An 18,490-nucleotide genomic window follows, 5' to 3' on the forward strand; every position below is an offset into this window, starting at 1 on the left:
TGCCTGGCGCCCTGTGACTCACCTCAGGCTGCCTTCCTGGTAGGGCTTTGTGGCAGGGGATGAAAACCAGCCTGACCGCCTCTGGGTTTAAACATTTCAGGACTTGGTGCACAGAGGGGCCCTGGCTGAGTCGTGTCAGCCCCAGGTTCCTAGTGTAACCACCCTGGGTCAGAATTCCTCCTCTGATCCTGGAGCTGGGGGTGGGTGGTGAGTGTTCCCAGCAAAGGTGAGGCTGCTCCGGGCCCATCTCGTGCCCAGGCAGGATTCACAGAGGGGGCTGGGGGCCTAGAAGAGGAGGTTCATCAGGAGCTGAGCAGACGCCAAGCTAGGTGTCCACTCCCGGGAGGAGCTGGCTGAAGGTTTAGTAGCATCTGATTTTTATCACTCTACTCTCATGCTTAAAAAAAAAAAAAAAAGACAAAAAATATGTCTCAAATAAATGTAAGACAGTATACTGGTTACCACTCATTAGCAGTTTTAGCTTCCTGACATTTTCAGAAACCAAGAAATCAGTAACTTAGATTGTCATCTGGCCTACCCTGGTGGCTCAGAGAGTAAAGAATCCACCCGCAATGCAGAAAACCTGGATTTGATCCCCAGTCTGGAGAAGGGAACCACAATCCTTTCTCCAGGGAATGGGTACCCACTCAGTATTCTTGCCTGGAGAATTCCATGGACAGAGGAGCCTGGCGGGCTATAGTCTATGGGGTCGCAAAGACTGGGACAAGACTGAGCTACTCTCTCTCACACACACACACACACACACACACACATACATACACACGTTTCACAGGGACGACAGTGAAAGTGGCTTCCAAAGAACAATTAAAGGTGGTCCTTCCTCAGCATCAAGTGACTGAAACCAACACTCCATGCAGTGTAGCATGGCCTGAGTGAACTGTGACTGTGGCCGGGTGGCACTCTCAGCAGGACTGGCCTGGACCATGCTCGGCCAGCGGGGGACAGGGACTGGGTCACACAGGCCAGCTCGCCCCATGTGAGCAGGACGGGCGGCCCCCAGGCTAGAACTGAGGGTTCGAAAGCCAGGCTGACAGCCGCCCCCTCTTAGGGTTGCAGGACTGCCACACTTCACTGGATTGTTGGACAAGACAGTGGTTTCTACACCTGGGGTGCAACATTCTGTGGAAAGCAGTCCTGAGAGTCAGGATGTGAACGCTCACCCAACAGCTCCTGGCCATTGGTCTGAGCCCCTCACCCCTCCTTCCAGTTGTTCCCAAACAGCCTTGAGCTACAAGCTGAAACCAGTCACACCCCTGCCCTGGAGCAGGCGAGGTCTTTCTCCTTAGTCCCTGACAAGTCCTTCTGCACCATTCTGTCCTGCATGTGGCGACCAGAGAAGTCCTCATTCAGCTGCATGGTCGAGCTGTCTGGTTCAGCTGGTGAGAAGCAGCAAGGCAGCCAGTGCTCCCAGCAGAGGCTTCACGCACTCATGTGGATCTTATCCCCTAACTCCTGGCGCAGGGAGGGGATAGCCGGATTCCTACAAGCGAAATCTCCAGGCATCACCCACATTTCCTTGGACAACCTTCACTTTCCCAGTTTGCACAGGGGAGGTAAACAACAGAATGGTGTCTGGGTGGTGGTGGTGGTCTGGTTGCTGCTCTTTGCACCAAAGGCTGTGTGATCACAGCTGCCAGCACCTCTGTGGAGACCAGGGCCCCTTCCTGGACAGCCATGGGTCTGACACTGATAGTGAAAGGGACAAGGACCAGCTTTCCTCAGGGGGCTGTGGAATCCCACCTCAAGGAACCTGACCTCTCAGGCACCTGCAGGACCCTCCCTGTCTGGTGTACCCGTCTTGGTCCTGGTGCCTGAAAGTCACTGTCTCCCATGACCACCTGTACTGGCAAGCTCTGCATGTCATGCCCCCAGGTCGGGAGACCTCCACCATAAACCCATCTCTGGAGATGATGGAGGCAGAGGTTAGAGTACAACAGTCGGGGTGACCTCAGGTTCTACAGCTGTCGTGAGGTTGGCCTCACAGCAGGAGCAGCGTGCAGGCTGGGGTCATGGTGGCACTGCTCTCAACCCTGCTGCTGAGGTTTATACCACCTGTTCCGACAGGAGGGAGGCTCATGTTTCCTTGCAGGACAGGCAGGAGACCACGGCCTCCAGGGCACACACATCCCCCCTTCGTACAGGCTCGGGCTGGGCCCTTTGCTTACTTCCGCCAAAGGGATGTTAGCAAACACCGTGCAGGGTCCGAAAAGCCCTGTGATGGAGCTCTGCCGGCTGTTTCTCTTGCTGGTGACCGAGTCATGCCAGTGCAAGCAACAGCCGGGGTCACAGGGGGTCCCGGCCCACAAACCATGGGAGGGGAGTGGCCCATGGGAGTCCCAGTTAATATGGGCTGCACCCCAAGTAGCAGAGATGAGCCGTTCCACCTGCTGGCCCTCAGAATCATGAGCAAATAATGGAATGCTTCGAGTCACTTAGTTTTCAGGTGGTTTTTGTTCATTAAGGATGAACTCCTAGGAGGCATTACAGGAGTCTTGACTTCTCCACGCCCTCACAAGCACCCCTTCAAACCCTGTGCTGGCACTTAGCCCTCAGGAGGGCGCTGGACTTGCCTGGAGGCTGGCTGGCCCCGAAGGCAGGCTTTCCTTTCCATCAGATAGCAACCTGAAGCAGATAACTGGCCAGCTGCTGCACTTTCCCCTGTGGTTACATTATGCTCCAAGCCACTGAGTCTCAGAGCAGCTCAGTTTTGTCTGATGACCAGGAATAGCTGCAAGAGGGAACCATCCTGGAGCACTGCGCTGGCCTTTTCCCCCACATTTGACTTTTCTCCCCCATTTTAACAGGAGAAAACAGGCAGAGGTCCGCAGAGACAGCCTGGCCCCACAGCTGAAGAGGGCGGCAGTCCTCCACTTGACCTCAGAGTCTTGAGGTCATCGGCCTTTCGCAGGTGGAGACCCCAGGCTTGCCCGGCTGCCCTGGCAGACCACCAGTGGCCCAAGTGCATTCAAGAACTAGTTTTCCCTACCCAACTATTTTATGTTGAGTAGACCTGCGGCCTCGAGTTGCTTATTCCGCTCTGGGACGTGGCACTTCTTCAAATGCTTGCCGTCCGGTGTGCAAACGTTCTTGGTAGATACAGACAAGAGTCCGCGTACTGCCCAGCTGCAAGAAGCTTTCACTGCCTCACAGTAAACCCATCGACCACCACCCCCAACCGCTCACCTGGACTCGCTTCTGCTCGCACCCAGGGCGCCCCTGGGGCCTTGACCCCACCTCCTCCTCCTCCCAACTCGTCCCGACCCGACCCCTCACAGGCCGGATGCACCTTCACGTCCCGCTGCCGGCGCGCCCTCCAGCGCAGGGACTGTGTGGACCCGCTCGCCTGATCAAGGGCTTCGTGCTTCAGGGCGGGGGTCTCGAGGTGCGGGCCCCGCCGGGTTTCCCGCTTCTCCCGCCCCACCCGGGTCCCTGGAGCCCACCCCCACCCTAGCATCGCGTCCCCTCGGTCCTCCGCGTACCACCGGCAGTGTTCGCCGCGACATACGTGCGCGCGCCCTCCTGCGTCGTGGCGACGCTCCCCGGCGTGCGCGCGGCCGGCGACGGGGGCGGTGGGAGGGCGGAGCCGATGCTGGGGGCGGAGGGCGGAGGCTGAGGCGACGGCTGAGGCGGCGGCCGGTCTGGCCGCGCTCGGGGGCGCGCTCGGGGGCGCGCTCGGGGCCGCGCCAGGCCACGGCCAGCGCGCCGCAGCCCCCGGCGCCCGAGCGGAGTCCCACGGATTCGCTGTCCGAGCCCCGGCGTTGAGCTGCGCGGAGCTGAGCGGCCCGCGGCTGAGGTGAGGCGCGCTGGCGGGGGCGGCAGGGCGGCGGGGTCTGGGGGGACGGCGGGGCTTGGACACCGCGGGCGGACACCACGGCCCGACCACGCTGCCGGGCAGCGCTGGGCAGCGCCGCGGACGCGTTTATGTAAGCGCCTCCGGGCAGGTGGTGAGGCCGCGCCGGGCGTGCGGCTCGAGCGGGACCCGTGCTGCCCCGAGCCCTGTCCGGAGGGGCCGCGGCCGCCCGCGAGGGGAGGCTTCGCCCAGGACGGCCCCGCGTCTCCTCCCCGGGCGCCGCATAAGCGCGGGATGCGCTGCGCTGCGCCGCGCCGCGCCGCGCCGCGGGATGGAGGGAGGCTGCGTTCCCAGAGTGAAGCTGCTCCCCAGAGCGTGTACACCGAACCCGGGATGGAGGGGAGCCTGCGCCCCCGGGGACAACCCTGTCTCCTCCCCGGGGGTGCCGTTTCTGCTCCGGATGCGCTGCGCCCTAGGGAGGGAAGGCTGCTCCTGGGACCAGGCTGCGCCCGGGACGGCCCCCGGGTCCCCTTCGGGAGAGCGCCGTGTCCGCGCGGGGTGCCCTGCGCTGCGCAGAGGGGAGAGGCACCCCCAGGGGGAGGCTGCGCCCCCGGGGAGGGGAGGCTGCGCCAGGGCGGCCCGCGTCCCCTCTCTAGGGCGCAGTGTCCGCGTGGGATGCTTTTCGCCGCGGGTGTCGCGGGGCGGGGAAGTTCCCGCGGGTGTCGGGCGTCTGAGGCGACTGGGGGCTCGAGGTGAATTCTGTCGTGGTCAGATCTGCAGTAGGAAAATCACCGAGCTGTGGACGGGTCTGGGGGAAGGTTGTCAAGATGGGCTGTGGACGCTACAGCGGGTGGGAGTCCTAGTGTACAAACTGGAGAACCTGAAATGTGTTCTAATACCGATTTATATATGCGAGACCCACAGCGCCGTGTTTGGTTCGCAGTTCGTATTTTTAGCCAGCAGGTTTGGGTTGTTACTAATGATAAGGGCGTTTATTTATTTATTTTTTCCCTCTACACAAGCAATAGTGGTTAGCATTCAGTCCTCTAAGTATAAGGAAAACTGGCTTGGTGTCAGACTGACTTTTCTACTCTTAGTGCCCTAATTGAAATGATGATCAGTTAAGTTTTGAGATTTCCCTGGTGGCTCAGATGGTAAAGCGTCTGCCTACAATGTGGAGACCCTTGTTCGATCCCTGGGTTGGGAAGCTCCTCTGGAGAAGGGAATGGCAACCCACTCCAGTACTCTTGCCTGGAAAATCCCATGGACAGAGGAGCCTGGTGCTACAGTCCATGGGGTTGCAAATTTTAACTCTCTTTGATATCTCCTAAATTTCCAGTGTGTTTTATTCCTTCAAAAGGTGCCACCTAGAGTTACATTTTCCAAAACCTGGGTTGTGTTAGGAGCAGTCTGGGCAGTGTCTTTTGATACCATGGTTTCTCTGAGGCTGAGATTCCTTTACCTGCTTGCAGAGGGTTTCCCTGAGGGGAAAGGGAGAAGGAAAATGCAAAGGTTGGCTGGTACCCTTCTTCCTAGGTGTGAGAAGTCGCTGCCCTCCCTGCAGGGTCCCTCCAGGGACAGGGTCCCCTTCCCAGGCCACCCACAGCAGAGCCCGTAAAGTATTGGCTGAGAGCGGCTGAGCTGGGTGGTGAGCCCGCTTTGCTGTCTGCTGGGGTGGAGGCAGGGACTGACCCCTGCTTTGCAGGGAGAGCCTTGTCTCTGAGTGGCGTCCTGTTTGATGTCTGAACGTTCCTGAAACTCAATGTATTCAGGGACATCTTCAACAAAAATTGAAGCTGTAAGTGGAAGAGGAAAAAAAAAAAAAAAGAGGCCTTTCCGCAGGGGGCAGTGGTGAAAAGAAAATTGGTCCAGCTCTGAGAAAGTGATGACACATGGCTCTGGAGATGCAGCATGCTCATGAGGTCAGTTCTGACCTGGGAGGTGAAGGACGGACAGTTAGCTAGTAACAGCTTCCTCAAGAAACTTCTCAGCTTATAGGTGAATCCAGTCCTCCGTAAATTTACAGGTTGTAAAAGCATCTCAACTGCTTTTAGATTGGAATAGGAGCATTCTTTAAATTTATATTTATCTGGTGGACAAATGAAGCAGACTGATTCACTTGGCAGGTACTTACCTGTGTCGTGCTGCTCACTGTTTTAGGCTCCTTCGATATAGTGCTGAACAAATTAGGCAGAGTTCAAAAAAGCTTGAAAGCTGGCAGTTTGTTTTACTAAACAGTTATAGTATTACATTTTAAAAGTTAAATCTATACTTTCAGTTATAAAATTTTAAAATGTGTACCATTGAAATTTGTATTTATAGATGTGAAAGTATGAGCAGGCATACTGCATAGAGGTATAAACACATAAGAAAACCCCATTCCACTCCACCCCCAGCCACCCGGGTCCCTGCCACTGCTGTGGTCATTTGACTGTGGATTGTCCCAGCAGCAGTCGAAACATACATGATTATGTGTATGCTTTAATATAATTTTTAACATCTGCTAAAAGTACTGCAGTGAATATTTTTTTATATATTAGTGTGCAAGCAAAATCCACTAATCATTTTTTATTAATTGTCAAAATTCCTTAGCTCTAAGGTTTATTTAAGAGCTGGTTTGTATTCCCTTGAATGCTGTGATGAGCTATGTAAGTACTTAGCACCAAGGAATTTATTTAAATATTTAGGTTAGAGATAGTTAGAAAGTACATTTTAGAGATTAATAGGTGAAACTATCCAGCCTATAAAAAACTTGTTTAAGAAAAATTGTTGGAGGAATTCCCTGGAGGTGTCAGTGGTTAGGACTCGGCGCTCCCACTGCTGAGTCCCAGAGTTTGATCCCTGGTCAGGGAACTAAGATCCCGTTATACGAGCAAAAAAAAAAAAGTCAATCTTGGTATGAAATAAGAGCTTAGAGAGGTCAGATTTTATTGGAAAACTTGATGGTTTTTTGTGTCAGTTTTCTAAACACAAATTTCTGAATCTGAAATTTGGTGTGATAGAAATGCCTGTGTGTGTGCTAAGTCACTTCAGTCATGTTTGACTCTTGGTGACGCCATGGACTGTAGCCCACCAGGCTCCCATGTCCATGGGATTCTCCAGGCAAGGATACCGGAGTGGGTTACCATGCCCTCCTCCAGGGGATCTTTCCAACCCAGGAATGGAACCTGCATCTCTTATGTCTCCTCCATTGGCAGGCAAGATCTTTACCACTAGTGCCCCTGGTAATGCTGCTGTTGAAAAAAAAAAAAGAAAAAAACCTTTAAAAAGTATGTTCATAATATGTGAGGTAGGAAAGACAAACAGAATTTCAGTTAAAAATTGTAAGTTGAAGTCATTAAGATTTCCTTGTTCTGAGAGTGACTTTTCTTTCCAAAGTTACATTTTGTTTGGAGCGTGGACAGAGGTGTTCACCTGGCCTTGCTGTATTCTTGGTGGTCTGATTAGGATTGCCGGCTGCTGGCCTGTATGTGTGTGTTGCGTTCTAGGAATGTACCAAAAAACGAGTTTGGTTTTCAGTTTATCTTTGTGGTGGATTTAAAATGCAGGGAGCAGGGCGGGGGGGAGTAGCTGAGAGGGCCCTGGTATTCTTGCGGAGAGTGCAGTGATCCCCTGTTTGCATGGAGGGCAGTTTCGTTTCATTCCCGTGCTCATCCCACAAGTATTTGCCATGTGTCAGGTCCTGTTCTAGGTGCTGGAGACTGGGGAGTAAACACAGCGGGGTAGTTCCTGCCCTCAGGGGTTCACATTCTGGAGGAGATGAGGATCCTAAGCCCCAGCTCCAGTCCTAAGTGCTGGCCAGGGAAAACCATAATTCAAAATGATACGTGCACCCCAGTGTTCACTGCAGCATAATTTGCAGTAGCCAAGACAGGGGAGCAGCCTAAGTGTCCACTGACAGAGGAATGGGTGGAAAGATGTGGTACACGCACACAAGGGAATGTTACTCAGCCACCAAAGAGAACGAAATAATGTCATCTGCAGCAGCGTGGATGGACCTAGAGATTACCATATCAAGTGAATTGTCAGGCAGAGAAAAACAAATATCATATGGTATCACTATATGTGTAGTTAAACAGAGAGATACAAATGAACTTATTTACAAAACAGAAAGAGATGCACAGACATAGAAAACAGAATTATGGTTGGTTACTAAAGGAAAAGTAGGGGTGGGATAGATTAGCAGTTTGGGGTTAACATACACACACTGCTGTATATAAAATAGATAACCAACAAGGACCTATGTACTGTAGGGGACAGGGAACTCTACTCAATGTTCTATAATCTACCTATGCGGGGAAAGAATCTGAAAAAGAATAGATGTATGTATATGTATGGGTGACTCATTTGCTGTACATCTGATATTAACATATCATTGTAAATCAACTGTATTCCAATGTAAAATTTACAAAGTTCTGAGTGCCCTGCTGGGAAGGGGATGGGACCAGCAGGCCGGGAGATTCTGTGGGGAGAGCTCAGGGTGGAGGGAGCTGGGCGCCGCCTGGCTGGGCGCTGGTGAAGGGGGTTCTGGACTCACAGTGGCCCCATCGTCCCAGCTTCCTGTCCGGTGCTGATAATAGCCAGGAGCCCAGTGTGGCCTGGAGGGAGGGTGGCAGGAAGTGAGCCCAGAGACTGGCGGCTGGCTGTGGCTTGTGGAGCCTGGCTTGGGGTGTGGAATTTAGAAGGTAGCCTCAGCCTTACTGGGGCTGCTGGCCAGCCTGCTTGCCGTCCTTGTTGGCGTCACAGCTTTGGACAACAGATGACACGATCTGCTTTCTCTTTGAGAAGAATTGCTCTGGCTGTTATATAGCAGTGTTTATTGGGAGCTTGTGGTGTGCCAGGCCATTTAAGCGCTTCACATATATTAATTAAATTCTTGTGATCATCTGTAAGGCGGGCAGTACTCTCAGTCTCCCACATTACGTGTGTGTAAAGCTCGGTGTTGGGAGACCACAGAATGGGCCAAGGGCGGACTCCCCCGTTCCTGCCCAGGGCTGGAGGGGGGCAGCAGGGCCATAGTGACCTGCTGGAGCCTGGCACCAGGGCAGAGGTGTGGAGGTCACCGATTTTGGCATCATTTTGTACTGTTAACCAGAAAATGCTGCCCATTTGCCTGCTACACAGTGCTTTCCTGTCACTTGTGTGCGTGCACTCACTTATACCCATTGAAATAGCTTTCAGACTTTACGAATAGACTTAAAACCATGCCAGTCTCACTTTGATGTAGAAGGAAAATGAAATACAGTAATTATAATATTGCTTTTCTCCTTTAGAATTTAGTTCCTCCAGGTCAGTGCCACGGCTGGGTGTGCTGTGCTATTACCATCTGTTGCCGAAATGGTGTCTTTCTCGACTGTACCACTGCTGTCTCTGGGGCGCGTCCAAGCTTCGGACACACGATCCCCGGAGTCTGGGTGCTTTCTGTCCTCCCGGCAGGTGTTAAGAAGAGGTTTCCGGTCCTTGAATGATTTGTGGACTGACCCGTTGACGGGGTAGGGAGCTCCTTCAGCCATGCCTCCTCGAGGAACTGCTGGGCTTGAGTGACTGCTCAGCCCCCACCCCACCTCAACGTCATGACAACGTGGGAAAACTCAGGTCTTAGGGCCCAGGAGCCCTGGCGTATTTGGTGGTGGCCTGTGGGGATTGCTGGCAGACTCTGAGATGGAACAGCCCAGAAATGCCCCCAGGTGTCGGTTGGCAGAGCAGCCAGCCAGCGGAGCTGTGAGGTGGGGAGGTGTCAGGTCCTCAGAGCAGGGGCCACCGGCCGTGTCACCATCCAGCGCTGCAGTTTTTCTCTCCCGTAGGAGGTGCGGCAACCCTGGTCCTCCATGGCCCGTGGCTCGATAGCTAAGCTGATGTAAAGGGCCTGAAGCAGTTGTTCACTGGCGGTACTTAGGAGGGTTTACTCTGCTTGTTATCTCTGTGATCAGTCATCTAGTGGAGGTGTGTGGGTCTGCGCAGAAATTCAGGGTTGGGTTCAAGGAGAGGCTGGGGGTCATTTGTATATTGCTGGTGTTGGAGACTATAGGCTGGGCCCTGGGTGTAGACAGAAGGGTGAGGACTGAGCCTGGGGGCTTTGGGCATGGGGTCCGCAGAGGAGGAGGGTCTGGGGTTTGATAGGAGGAGGTGGCCTGTGGTGGGTGGAGAGCATCAGGTGTGGAGGACCCCCGGGAGGGGACAGAGTAATGGGACACTGACCGGAGGGCTGTGGGCTCAAGGGAGCTTTTATTGTTAATTTTCAGGTAGAGTGATTGTTGTGTGTCCTGGGGCTGACAGGACAGATTTCTAGCAGAGGGGAAGCGGCCGGGGTGGAGCAGCAGGGCGGTACAGCCCCCGGAGCGAGGCGAGACTTCTGTGCGTGGGAGCCTCCGAGAATATTGCTAAGAGACATACTACCCCTTTGAAAGGAGGGCATAAAATAAAATATAATTTTGTGCTCAGTCCAAGAACCTTGGGAACTGTGCTGTCGGACTTAGGATCTAGTTTCTTATTAGCTTGTGGTGCTAAACATACCTTGGGGCATCCTTACAGAAAGATACATGTGGAAATGGCATTTTTCTTTATTAAAAATATTCACTTGTCTCTAGAAGTATCATTAACTCAACTAGAAGTTGGCACCTTTATTCACCGAATCCAGTCCTGCGCAGAGGACTAACCAGACTTGGTTCCTGGTTTGCCCTTTATTTGTCTGAAAGCGCTAGAGGAAGTTGCGTCCAGCTGCCCCCACCACCTGGAGGTGGGCACTGTTGCTTTGGGCCCTGTGGGCCGAAGCTCCCCTCAGGCAGCAGCATTCACTTCCAGTTGCCTGGTGAAATGGTAGAACATCTTCCCTGCGTGCTGATTTGTACTGTGTGTGGTTATTTGGGGTTTTTAGGTTTGGAGTTGCGAAATGTCAGCCTTCTCAGTGGTTCAGTCAATAGGCTGAAACACACAAGGCCCCCCGACCCCTTGTCCTCAGGCCATGGGGGAGCCGAAGGGGAGCTGGTCATGTCCCCCTGCCCTCTGTGGATGTGGAGCTTTGGCTGGGGACCTTCTCCGGCCAGACTCGTGGAGGGGGACACTGCCTCTGGGAGCCAGCCTTCCTGTGGGACGATCCAGCCAGGTGGAGGTGGGGGACAGGTGGGGGACGCCCCAAGGTGGAGGCCACTTATCAGAGTGACTGAGGGAGGCCGGCAGCCTTCATCGGGGTGTGTGTGGGGATGCCAGCCGTGGGGGCTCTCCTGGGCCTGGGAAGGGCCTGCAGAGAGGGGCGAGGGGCCCTGGAGCAAGACAGGAGCCCGTGGCGGAGGACAGAGACCTGGCTGGAGCCGTGTGGGGCCGCTGGGGAGGAGAGAACAGTGGTGTCCGCCGAGTCAGCAGGGTTTGGTGACGCAGGGGGTCTGGGAGGCGGGGGACCAGGAGGGTTAAGACTGGTTCTTGGAGCTGTGGATCCGATGCTGCTAAGGCCAGAGGGTCCGAGGTGGGGAATCTCAGTCATGGGCATCAGCTTATGGTGGGTTCGGTTTGAGTCTGCACATCACTTCCCCCTTCTGTGAGGTGTGCAGAGTATTTATCTGTACATACGTAGGTGTGATCTGTAGACATAACACGCGTTGTTTGTGAAAGGCAGGCACGTGTGTGCTTACACTTATGTGGGGCAAGACTTTGCTTCTGTCAGCCATTTCTCACAGTAGATGTTTCATTGCCCCTATTTTTCCAATCAAGAACTGGTAGAAGTGGCTCAGTAACTTCCTGGGAAAGCAGAATAATTTAATTAAATTATTATTATTATTATTATTAATTTAATAACATTTAGCTGACATTTATTAAGCCCCTGCTATGTGTCAGGTGTGATGGAACCAGTTTAATCTCGTTTACTCCTGACGGTAATCTCAGAGGGTTCCCATTCTGTGGAACCATGGTTGTCCCCTCTTATCTGGCTCACCCGAGTAGCTGCCTTACAGCCTCCCCTCCATTGCCCCCTGCCCTCCCCACTCCTCCCCACCCCCCGTCCGTTCTTGACCGGCAGCCAGACTCAAGCCTGCACTAGAGCCCTGTACCTGCCCCCATCCTGCCCTCCCCTCGGGCCACCCCTCCAGCTGTCCCATGGCTTCACTCCTCCATGCCCTTCCCTCCCCTTCCCCTCTGCTGTGGACCCTTCAGTCTGTTCTGTTCTTCTGCCCCCCCCCTGCCCCCCGCTCCTTTCACCAGCCTGCCTGGCAGAGTGGAGGCCTCAGGAGGGCAGGGATCTTAATTCTGTCTTTATCCTAAGGGCCCAGAACAGTGCCTGGCAGATAGAGGCACTTACCAGTGTTTGTTGAATGAATGAATAAGTTTTTCTAACTTGCAGTGTAGGTAGTAGAATCCAAAATGAGGCTGTCTGCCTCTGAAAATATATTTTTTTCCACCCGAGCATACTGCACCCCCAGCTGCCCCCTCCCCCAGTGGCTCCCATTATTGTGCTTGGTGAATCAGTCATATATTTACGGCCCATATGTCTGTGTTATCTCCAGATTTCTGTGCTTTTCTTTGTAGAACAGAAACATTTACAAAACATTCAAACTTGTTCTGAAACTATCAAGTGCAATATAGCAGTTAATCTGTTGAAAACAGGCAGTTCTCAACTTAAAAAAAAAGCTGTGTTCTTCTAACCCCTTTCAGGTGACGGATTGAAATGCATCCTCATAAGAACTAACAGTATCCGTTGTAGAAAAGTGATATTCCTAATGATACAGTGTATCAGGTGATACATCTTGATGAAAGTGAGGATGCTTTGAATAATTCTAGGAGATATCAGAAAAGCAGCCAAATAAAATGAAGTAGATTCACGGTGGAGGCTCAGAGGGTTTAAAGGCTGGAAGGAATGTTGTTTAAGAGCTGTTTGGCAGGGGGCCCGTGGTAGGGTGCACTGGAATGGGGCCTTGGCACTCTGTGCAGCCCCATTCCCACGCGCTGGGCTCTCCCGCGTCCCTCCCGCAGTCCTTGAGTGTAAAGTGGTGGTCGAGCTGGCGCTGTCCAAGGTCACCCTGTTCCTAGAAAGCTGTTGTACCTGGGAGTCAGATGACAGACTCTGGGTGCTCTGAGGGTCCTCAGCCAGCTGTCAACAAGTGTAGGTCGAGAACAGTGCTTCGAGGCCAGCACGGGGCGCCAGTCACCCGGCGATGTGGCTGCACCCGCACCTGGGCTCGGCACGAGGCGTCCTGTCACCTCCCGGACCCGCAGCTTTCCTGAAGGAGAGCCAGGAGGGGTTCAGGACACAGGACCGGGGCGGAGTCCTGGGTTCTGACTCGCTGAGGAAACTCTGGTCTCTGGGACGTCCAGATGACCCCTGTCTCTTGTTTTTTCGGTCTCTGGGGACGAGACTAGATTGTACTCCATCACATCTGACTCTGTGCGATACCATGGACCATAGTCCTCCAGGCTCCTCTGTCCATGGGATTCTCCAGGCAAGGATACTGGAGTGCTGGGGAGTCCAGATGAGCCCTGTCTCTATCTTCTCAGTCTCTGGGGACGAGACTGTATTAGTTGTTGAATTAAATTGGGTGAGGATTGGGTTTTCAGGTTTTCACGGTGATGCTTTCTACTCTTTGATTTTACCGTCCAGTGAAACCAAGGGTACTGATGACATTTCCACAGGAAAAGCAGGTGCTGTGTGACCCGGCCAGCGCCCCTTGAGTTCTCCCTGAGCTGTTAGCCCTGGGCGTGGGCAGCACAGCTGGGAAGGAGGCGCTTGATGGCTTTCAGCATTTCTCTCCGAAAGCCTTGCTGTAGGAAAAGCGGGGCTTTCCCTACAGTTCATCAGGGCTTTGAGCTACGCACTAGCCGTGTAGCTGGGTAAGGTGCTCAGGACTTGTGGGGCCAGAGCTCTTCTGGGAGCAGCTGGGGAGGGAAGTGCTGCACGGCCAGTGTGTGCTGTTCACGGGCACAAGCCCCAGGAGCCTGCTCAGCCTCGCTGGTGGGGGAGAGAGTCCATACAGATGGATAGATGGTGCACACAGTCAGCTTGTGGCCTGCGTGTCCATCTTCAAGTGCTTGGAGGTCGTGGGCAGGGAGTACAGGGACCGGCAGGCCCTGGGGAAGTTTTGCTTTCTTGCTTTAAAAGCTAGTGTGAGCTTCACCCTCGGTAAGTGGACAAGTCAGCGCTTTTCATGAATTTCTGAGTTATGCACCTAGGACTACAGCCCAGTTTAAAACGTTGCCATGACCCCAGAGTGCCCCTTGTGTCTGTGGTTAATTCCTATTCCGACCTCCAGCTGTGAGCAACCACTGATCTGCTTTCTCTTTCTCTAAAGGTGCCTTTTCTGGGCATTTCATGTAAATAGAATCGTGCAGCATGGAGTCTTTTGAATCAGGCTTCTTTCGCCTCACATGACTTTTTTGGGGTTCACCTGTGGTGTAAGTGGATCAGTGGTTTGTTCCTTTTAGTTGTCGACTAGGACTCTGCTGCATGAGGGTCACACACCTGTATTACCCTCCACCAGGGACGGGCATTTAGATAGTTTCTGCCTTTTGCCTCTGTGAACAGTGTGCTGAGTGTTAGTGGGTGCGTCTCTGTGGGAACCGGCGCTCAGGTGGGCTTAGGATGATGGCACAGCCTCTCTCAGGACCCCAGGCGCACTCAGGCCTGTCCCTGTGAGGGGCACTGTGCGTCCAGAGCAGTGTGGACCCGTTACTTCCCGGATGAAGTACTGTGACGTGATGGCACCCTCGGGGCCGAGTGTGGGGCTGAGGAACCCTTCCCCAGTGTCCGGCTTTTCCTTTCACTCATTAGAAGCTGTCAAGGAGGAACTCCGAGGTTTGTTAAAATCCACACCCGGCCTGCAGATGCCACGGGCTTCATGCTTTGACCCTGCAGTCCTCTTCCAGGAATTCAGCCCAAGGACTCACTGCTAATAAGATGGAAATACAGACGGCAGTGACCTAACTGTGCAGTCAGGGGCAGGCAGATGGGCTCTGGGTGACCACACCGTAATGAGCTATGTGGAGGTGTCGGTCTCTGATCTGAGGCGATTTCCAGAACATACAGGAAGGGAGTTGGGCCAAGCACTGGAGCTTGGCCAGTGAGCGCCCTTGAAGTGAGCAAACGTGTATCTGTGCCTTCCTGCGGAAGGGAAACCGAAAAAGAGAGCCAGGGCGAGAGGGCTGGGGCCCTGGCCGGTGGGAAGGAGGGAGGACGCAGGAGGGTGGAGGGCTGGCAGGGGCGTCTCTGAGCGACCCCGTCAGTACGCCCAACTCTGGGAACCACAGATGCCAAGACAAAACAAAAGAGCGTCAGCCAGGATGTGCAGGACCCAGAATGCAACAGAGAACCAAAGCTCCGTGTAGGACAAACAGTCACGGAACTACAGTGGGGGTGGGGAGGGATCAGCTGGATTTTGGAAAACAAACTTATCTGGGTTCTGTAAGGCCACAGACAAGAAGGGCTGCACACCCTCTGTCCCTCTCTCTCTCCCCGGGCCAGGTTAGCGGTGCAGTGTCCACACAGGTGGGAGAGCGGGTGTGTGGCAGGGGCGGGGTCCGGGAGGAAGGTGCGGACAAGGGGAGGGGGCAGAGGAGCCTGGGCACTGGGCTGGAAGCAGGTGTCCGTGTGCACAGATGGGCAGAGAGGATCAATGTCAGAGCCCAGGCCACTCAGCTCCTCAGCCAGTCCCCCAAGGAGAGTCAGGGGCCCTCCCGAGCAGAGAAGCAGGGCTCCTCCAAGAAGATGCTACTGGAAGCCCTAGGTGCAGGAAGCAAGGAGGAGCCCGGCAGGGACCGGCCCACGTGGAGGGGGTGGGGCAGAGCTGGTGGGTCTGAGCGAGGACGTCCATGGCGATGGCGTGGCTCATAATCCCTAGAATAAAGTAAGGCCCATCACTCCGTGCTGGTGCGCATAAGCAGCAGTCAGTAACCAAGGAGAGGGGAACCAGAGTTCCAGCTAAGCCACGGCGGGGAGTGAAGACAGGATCACTGAGAGGCAGACACCAGGGTAATAATTACTTTAGGCAGGGCTCAGGACTGATGCTAAATTAGTGAGAGTTTGAGGAGAAACAGGATATTTGTCTCGTCTCAAAGTATCTGTTCCCCAAGTTACTTATTTATTGAAAAGGGAAAAGCAGTAACTTTAGAGTGGAGAGAGCCAGCAAGACAACACCCCACCCGATGATCTGGGCAGTGTCACCCGTGATAAGACAGTCACCCTCGTGCCCACCCTCCTGCTTGGGCACGGGCACAGTGCAGGCCTGCCCCACACAGGACGTCCCCAAGACACCAGGCCAGGCCCTTAACATGTCCACATCCCAAGAGACTGGGCGATTGAGGCGGTCTCAGCCTGGAGGGGCCTAAGGAGACAAGGCAGCGAGATGTGTGTATGGCTCCTAACTCTGTCCCAGGGGAGGGTCAGTGTTGGCCCAACGAGAAACTCATGCCTTCTTACCGGAAGTTCTGGCCACCTGGACCGGGCATGGAACATTCTGGAGACATGTGACCTGCACCCTTGGCAGAGGGGCATGGCTCTTCCCAAGGTGAGAGCATCGTGGTGGCCTAGACCCAGTGGGCAGAGACCCTGTGACCCAGAGGCAGTGACCTCTAGAGGCGCAGGTAGGGACATCTCAGCAGCAGGAGGGTTGTCCTGGGTTGTTCTTGATCTTTTGATTTTATTATTTTTTCCAAAGTGAAGTGAAAGTCTCTCAGTCATGTCCGACTCTTTGCAACCCCATGGACTGTATAGTCCATGGGATTCTCCAGGTTGGAATGTTGGAGTGGGTAGCCTTTCCCTTCCCCAGGGATTGAACCCAAGTCTCCTGCATTGCAGGCGGATTCTTTACCAGCTGAGCCACAAGGGAAGCCCATTTTTTCCGAAGGGAAATTTAAAATTTTTAAATGTTCAGATTTGTCAGTCTTTTCCTTTATGACTTGGTTTTGAATCTGCATGAGAACACTTTACTGTTTCAGGAGTCGTTCTTCTTCCAACCGTCTTCTGTTGTTTTCCACACAGCCTATTAATCCACGTGAAATCTGCTTCTGTACAGTTTAAGGCCAGGATCTAGTATTTTTTTCTGCTTGGCTAGGCAGCTGCCTCAGTTGTTGCTTGCTCTGCCCTTTGCCCAGGGTTCAGAAATGCCATTGTATCCTGACTAAATTTATTTAATTTGCTATTTAACTTGCTATTTATTTTAATGTTTTCTCTCTTTTAGAATGTGTCTCTTCTCTCCCCCTTGTCCTGTGTGCTTTTGAGACATGGTGTACAGGGCTGTGCTGATCGATGTTTAACAGATGGCTTTTTTGGTGCTGGTGCTGGTGTAAAAAGCCCTGATTTGTAGCATTTGCCAATTTCCGCGGCGTAAATCTTCTCACCATCACCTATTTCACGATACTAACAAGCTATTGGCTGGTGGTCCTGAGATACAACAGTTCTCTCCAGCTGGTAGAAGCTAGCCTAGCTGCCAAGTTTGGTGGGCAGCCTGCTGACTGATGGCCACGCCCATGTGGCTCACGGGACCATCTCAGACATCCTCTGTGCTTCCTGGCCATCCACACTGGCACCCATGCCCTGGGTCTAACCTTAGTCACCCCGGGTCCTTGCCCCGTCTGGAGCCCTGGCATTCTTTCCTGTGTTCACAGCTCCTCTCTCCCCACAGACACCTCATGTAGAGAGGGTAAGACATTGGGTCACAGTGAGCTCTGATGAAGAATTGAACATTGGACTCATGATTACTATTGTGACACTAACTTTACTAGAAAACAGTGAGGGTTCTCTGATAGTAACTTTCTTTAAATCTGAGGGGTTGCTAGCATGTTATAATCATGTAGCTTTTCATCTTCCTTAGTATTAGTTAGGGTCTTTTCTCTTCATTTATTTGTTTAGTCATTCAGTAGGCATTTTATGAGCATCCACCAGTGTCAGGCATTTGGGTGCCAAAGGTATGCTGCTGCTGCTGCTGCTAAGTCGCTTCAGTCATGTCTGACTCTGTGCAACCCCATAGACGGCAGCCCACCAGGCTCCTCTGTCCCTGGGATTCTCCAGGTAGGAATACTGGAGTGGGTTGCCATTTCCTTCTCCAATGCATGAAAGTGAAAAGTGAAAGAGAAGTCGCTCAGTCGTGCCCAACTCTTAGCGACCCCATGGACTGCAGCCTACCAGGCTCCTCCATCCATGGGATTTTCCAGGCAAGAGGACTGGAGTGGGGTGCCATTGCCTTCTCCGGCCAAAGGTATAGCAGTGAATAAAAGATTCAGTCTCTTTCTTCATAGCAGGCTTCACCAGTGGCATAGCTGGTAAAGAATCTGCTTGCATTCCAGGAACCACGGAGATGTGGGTTCGATCCCTGGGTCAGGAGGATCCCCTGGAGGAGGGCATAGCAACCCACTCTGGTATTCTTGCCTGGAGAATCTCATGGACAGGGGAGCCTGTTGGGCTAAGGTCCGTGGGGCCATAGAGTTGGACATGACCGAGCAACTGAGCATACACGCACTCCTCCTTCATAGAGCCCAAGCGCTCATATACCTTTAAGTTGTGTGTGTTTCTGCTCTGATCACCCTTGTGAGTTTTCTCCTGAGACATCCACTTTGCTGCTGGTGTTATCTTAAATCAACCCTAAATTAATCCAGTTCCTTCCACTGCTCCAGTTTTGAGATTCCCTGCTCCGATGCTAGTTGACATTTTACCTGAACTCCTTATGCAGCAGTTTCTGCTTTTACCAAACTCTCACCAGGAAAAGG

At 53.4% G+C, this 18,490-nt stretch overlaps 1 protein-coding gene across 6 annotated transcripts in view; it reads left to right on the plus strand.

Moving 5' to 3' along the window:
• Positions 1-3,604: 3,604 nt before the first annotated feature.
• The window catches only part of ADARB1 (adenosine deaminase RNA specific B1), a 112,921-nt gene continuing 98,035 nt past the window's right edge, over positions 3,605-18,490 (plus strand). For 3 of the 6 annotated variants that reach the window (XM_070466876.1, XM_020875157.2, XM_070466880.1), the window contains exon 1: positions 3,731-3,814. The gene's annotated coding sequence lies outside the window, so the exon portion shown is untranslated. Of the gene's footprint in view, positions 3,815-18,490 lie in introns of all 6 variants that reach the window. The other 3 variants (XM_070466875.1, XM_070466877.1, XM_070466881.1) reach the window with 2 other exon arrangements.

The sequence above is a fragment of the Odocoileus virginianus genome, chromosome 4, assembly GCF_023699985.2.
Source record: "Odocoileus virginianus isolate 20LAN1187 ecotype Illinois chromosome 4, Ovbor_1.2, whole genome shotgun sequence".
NCBI lineage: Eukaryota > Metazoa > Chordata > Mammalia > Artiodactyla > Cervidae > Odocoileus > Odocoileus virginianus.